This window comes from Gekko japonicus, unplaced genomic scaffold (assembly GCF_001447785.1).
Source record: "Gekko japonicus isolate JY-2015 unplaced genomic scaffold, Gekko_japonicus_V1.1 scaffold631, whole genome shotgun sequence".
Taxonomy (NCBI): Eukaryota; Metazoa; Chordata; class Lepidosauria; order Squamata; family Gekkonidae; genus Gekko; species Gekko japonicus.
In genome coordinates, this window is record NW_015168670.1 from 271230 (window position 1) to 277265 (window position 6036).

Below are 6036 nucleotides of genomic sequence, written 5' to 3' on the forward strand. Positions count from 1 at the left end.
TTGCAGATGATTGGATAAAGGGTACAATCAACATATGCTGGCAAGGAGGAGAAAAAAGACCCAGCATCAGACCTTGACCTCACTATCGATAATGCCTTGTGCACTACAATCTACACCCATCCAAGCTGTGTGCATGCAGGCTCTGCTAGCTGGCAAAGTTCCAGTTTGACTACTCTGCTGTTACTTCTGTGGTGGAGCTGGGAAAGTAAGAATGCACATAAAGGTTATGTGGCAAATATGTCTCTTCTTAGGTTAGCAGCAGCAGCATGGTTTCCTGCAGAATGCTGCAGTTCAAGCTTTTTCCAGCACTGAATCAGCATTCTGTGAAAAGCTTGATCTACAGAATGTTTATTTGCTTTATTAAAGCACCCTATTTATTACCCCTGCCCCAGTAGCATAAGAATCTGTGTTACCTATTGGGATATTTGGTTAATACAGCAGATTTTTTGCCCAGTCATAGAAGTGTTATACTGAGTACAGTAAAAACTCCCAAGAAGTACATTGCAAAAAAGGTAAACTTAAATTTATTCAAGTAGATCCAGTTCATGCAGTCAAAAGGATATAGTGATATAGTGATGCCTAATCTAAAGAGTACTTTCCCTATTACAAATGGCCAGCTAATCCAGCATCAGGTGTGTGGGAGCATGAGGGCATTGTATCTACAGGAGAGACCTGCAGAGAATGTATCTCCATGGAAGGCCATGTAAAGAGAATGAGAGAGGGGGGGTCAAAGGGCAGCTCCTAGGTTAAGACAAAAACAGGCATCTAATTCAAGGAGATAACACCTATGCACCCTTAGAGTGATGTCACGCCCCCCCCCCATGTCCAGGCATGCTGAGTCACTCACTCCAACATTCCCCACCCTAGCTGCCTCTTTCAGGGATGTTGCAACCCAGAAGAGTGGGGGTTGGCCTCACAATTGTGTGGATTGCTCTGGATTTCATTACCATTGCCACCAGCAGTGTTCCCTCTAAACTGAGTTAGCGTGAGCTAGCTCACAGTTTTTTAGCCTCCGGCTCACACATTTTTGTCTCAGCTCAGGAAGGATGGCTCCAGAGCAAACTAATGTATGCGGTAGCCAAATTACTGGCTCACAACTTTAATGCCAGCAGCTCACAAAGTAGAATTTTTGCTCACAAGACTCCACAGCTTAGAGGGAACATTGGCCACCAATTGTAATTTTGTCTGTTTTCCTTACTAGGAGTTCATAAAGGGTCAATCTACAAGGCAGAGTGATGTTAGCATTCTGCTCAACAGGCTGTAAACCTTTATATCTTATCAATTTTTGTGTACATTGGCCAAGGGAGCAACAACAGACCTTTTTGCTTTCCTGGCCTCCCTTCCTTTTAGAGCTTGGAGCACAGCTCCAGACCAATGCTCCCTCTAAGCTGTGGAGTTTTGTGAGCAAAAATTGTACTTTATGAGCTACTGGCATTAAAGCTGTGAGCAAGTAATTTGGCTACTGCATAAATTAGTTTGCTCTGGAGCCATCCTTCCTGAGCTAGGACAAAAATGTGTGAGCCAGAGACTAAAAAACAGTGAGCTAGCTCACACTAACTCATCTTAGAAGGAACACTGCTGCAGACACACAGGCCTCTCCTTCCTCTGATCTCTCTGCATCAAGAATCAGGGTTGCTGTCTGCTGGCCCTTGGATATCATGACTTCCTCCTTGCTCAATTACACTTATTTTATTTCAAACTTGTGTGTGTGTGTGTGTGTTTGCCACTAGAAAATGACATTTCATAGAATCATAGAATCATAGAGTTGGAAGGGACCTCCAGGGTCATCTAGTCATGTCAGGGATGTTTTGGGGGATGCTCTGGTTTGAGGAAAAAACTCTATGGTAAGATTGCCCTCATGTATTTGGTAAAATCCACCCAGGGCTGCCAAGAGCCACTGCAGGCCCCAGACAACAATTCCACCTGGGCCTCCACCATATGACCCTGATGCAAACCAAATATTATAAAACAAATCACTTGGCTTGCTGTTGCCATGCATCTGTAATATAAAAGGATCTGTGTGTTCATCCATCTGTCCATTTCTGGCAGACATAACTCATCAGAAAAATAAAGCTAGGAATCTCAGAATTGGCCACCATCTTCAGGATGATTGTGAGAGTTCCAAGGCCAAAAATGAAAGGAATAAGAATATCCCGGCCCAAATTATCGCCAGGCACCCCGATGCTATTTGCAATAGAAGCTGAGTGTCTCTGTTTGTGGCAGGCAGAACTCATTTAAAAAATCATGCAATGTGTTTGAAAACTGGCCACCAACCCCAGAATGATGGTGGGAGTTACAGTGCCACAAATGAAGGGAATCGGAATATCCTGGACTAGGTTATCTTCACAACAGAGAACATGTAATAAGAGAGCTTTTAAGCAACCTGTCATGTGTCTAATACTCAAATCCCCCATCTGCCATGAACGGTTGCTGTGTGACCTTGGACCAATCACACACATTCAGCCAGACTTACTCCACAGGGTTGTTGTGATGATAAAATGAAGGACAGGTAGGGCTCCCAGGTGCTTACCTCTTCCCAGCGGGGGGAAAGAGGGAGCCTTCTGGGAGGGGGGAGGGGCTCTGCCTCTAACAGCAACATCACCATGCAATGTCTCCAATGTGATGACATCACGCAGAAGTGAAGTCATTACGTTGGGGACATTGTGGGGGGTGCTCTGGTTGAGGGCAAAACACTATGGTAAAATTGCCCTCAAACCAAAGCATCCCCATACAATATCCCCAGTGTGATGACATCACATCTGCATGGTGTCATTGTGTCAGCAATGCCGTGCAGGGATGTTGCTGTTTGGGGGTAGGGTTTTCCCTACCAGCCAGCTAGCCAGTGGCTGGGAGAAGCCCCCAAAAGCGGGGCATCCCCCACTCAGACCAGGGGACTGGCAACCCTAAGGACAGGAGAACAATGGAAAATACCTTGTGTCCCCACTGGGGAGAAAGGAAAACTCTGACATTGGTTATAAGTCTAATTTTGTCCACCGCTCACCAGAAAAGGATGATCACTCTTGCTGTTGCTTCATCAGGTCTTGCTGCAACTCTTTTGGCAGGAGGAAGAACTGCTCATTCAGTATCCCAACTACTGTTCAACATTGCAAGTGTGGCAATCGGGGCAGGCCTCTAGTATCTGTAGAAGCTTTCATGATTGTGTAAAAGAAGCAGGAGCAGCTTTCCTCCCTCTTTCCAGACAAGTTGTTCCTGCCAAGATTGCCCTCCACATCTACTCTGTTTGCACAGCCTGCGCATCTCAATATCTATATATCTAATGGCAAAGTCTGGCTCCCATCTGCACATACTTAAATCTGAAGATCGGGACCACGCCAACTCTAAAGAGATTTTTCTGCAAACTTGGAGGAACCCCTAGGTTTGCAGAAAAATCTGAAATCTTAGCAAAAATATATTGGGGGGTTAAAAAACATTGTCTGCGCATGTGCAGACTACACACTTACCATTGTGAGCTGCGATGGAGCCTGGAGGTGGCAGCTGCATTGGAGCCCAATGGCTGGGAGCCACACAGAGCTTGATGCTGCCATTGCTGATGATGGGGGGAGAAGCCTTGGCAGACCAGTGGGTGGGAGCTGTGCGGGGCTCACTGCTGTTGAGCAGGAGGGGAGGCTCGGTGGGCCTGGCAGCTGGGAGCCACGCATGGCTCACCATTGTTGATGGGGGGCTTCGCAGACTTGGTGGCTGGGACCTGTGGTGAAGGTGGGGTGGAGGAAGTAGCCTTGGTGGAGCAGTTGCTGAGAGCTGCACAGGGCTGAAAAGAAGAAGAAGAGATTGTATTTATAACCCGCCCTTCACTTGGAGTCTCAGAGTGGCTTACAGACTCCTTTCCCTTCCCCTTCCCACAACAGACACCCTGTGAGGTAGATGCAGCTGAGAGAGCTCTTTCAAGAACTGCTCTTTCAAGAACAGCTCTGACAGAACTATGGCTTGCCCAAGGTCATCCAGCAGCTGCAAGTGGAGGAGTGGGGAATCAAACCTGGTTCTCCCAGATTAGAGTCTGTGCACTTAACCACTACACCAAACTGGGGTGGGGGAGAAGCCTTAGCAGGCATATCAGTGAAGGGTGGGAGAGGTGGTGATGGGGAGGGAGACGTTTTGGTGGGCCAAAGCCATTGCTGGATGTAAGAGTTCCAAGTATAGCAGCAGCAATTGGGGGGGGGGGGTTAATTAAGATGAGGAGAGGGATTACCCCCATGAGTATCATAGGTTCCCACTTATGTTTCTAATCTTGTACTTTTATATTTGGACACACATATATGTGGGTACCAATACAGATACACGCTCCAGTTCACAAAAACTTCACATCACCGTAAATCTTCAATAAGTAAATCAGTAAGAAATCTCTTTATTCTTATACCTTTACCTTACCTAAGCACAGAAGCAGTGCTGCTAGATGAGAGGTACTGGGCTCATTGGGATTGATTCTGATGACAAATTTTCTAAAAATGTTATGTCATTTGTTATATAACATGAAGCCTAATGCCTACAGTCGTAAAGTAGCATATACAAAGGGATTACCAATACAACAATAATAACAAGGTGCTTAGACAAAGAACATGACATTGTTGCTGCTGCTTTTACCTCTCTAATGGTACCTACAACTTCACTATAATTATTTCCAGAGTACTAAAGAAAGCTATTCTCAAGGGTTCATTTCAAGGCCAATTCTTGTGCCGAGTGTTATTAATGAAAAGCTGATATTTGAAAAAGCTGTTTACCAAAAATAATTTTGCTGGCTTTGTGATACAATGTTCTCACATTTGGTAGAGCCAATATGATGTGATGATTAATGTATGACACTACTTTATCTTGTGTCTAGTTAGTCATCCACTTAGCTCAATATTGTGTGCTCTGATGGGCAGTCACTCTCCAGTGTCTCATGCAGTTCACACACACACACACACACACACACACACACACAGGATCTTTTGGAGACTCCAGACCAGGGTCACTGCCAGATTTTGTCAACCCCTCCTCCTGATCAGAGAGTTCCTGGAAGCCCCCTTCCTGAAAACACACAAATGTGCCCACCTAACTGCCTGTGAATCCTGTGCATCATGTACCTGTGTATCCCATGCTCCCAGCTGCCTGCACTGCCCACAGCCCTTCCTCTGATGGCACTAGGCAGTGTGTGCAGCTGGGAGCTCAGGCGCTAGAGCACTCACAAGTGAGCAGGTAAGAGAAAGGCATGGGGAGGATCAGCAGCACTGGGCATTGCTAGAAGTCCAGGGCCCCACCTGAGGATTTGCAGACACTGGCTGATGAATAGAGCTGTACTATTGACCCACCTCTTCTCCCCCAAGTCTGAGTTGGGGAGGACTGGGGAGCCAGCATGGTTTAGCGCTTGTAGGATCTGAAAGACCCAGATATGAATCCCACTCTGACACAGAAGTTTGAGCCACCCTCAGTGTAATCTACTTTCACATGGCTGTTGTTATGAAAATAAAACAAACAAAGGGAGTACGATGTTGTAAGCCATTCTGGGTCCTCACTGAGGAGAAAACCAGAATATAAATAAAAATACTACTACAGATTTTGCCCCCCCCCCAACCAATCTGTTTCTAAGCCTAATTCAAGGTGTTGGTTTTGTCCCTTAAAGCCCTACATGGCTTGAAACTAGGGGTGCCAGACCCCCCCCCTTGTGGGTCCCCCCCATTTCAGATGCTCTTTTCCTTCCCAAATTATCCCATCAAAAAAAAGAAGAAGAAGAATGCCAAAAATAAATGTGACGTGCCTACGTGACACAGAAGTGATGTTGGCATGTCAGGGATGTCGGGGGGGGGGGGCGCTCTGGTTTTTGGGCAAAACTCTATGGTAGAAGCTAATTCTATGACAGAAGCTAATTCTACCATAGAGTTTTACCCCAAAACCGAAGCGTCATTCCCTGACCTCCCCAATGTGCCTATGTCACTTCCGTGTCATGTAGGCACGTCACGTTTATTTTTGGCGATCCTCTGTACTCCCGGTAAGTTCCCCCTCATTTGTGGCTGGCAGGTCCAAGGGACCTGGCAACCCTAC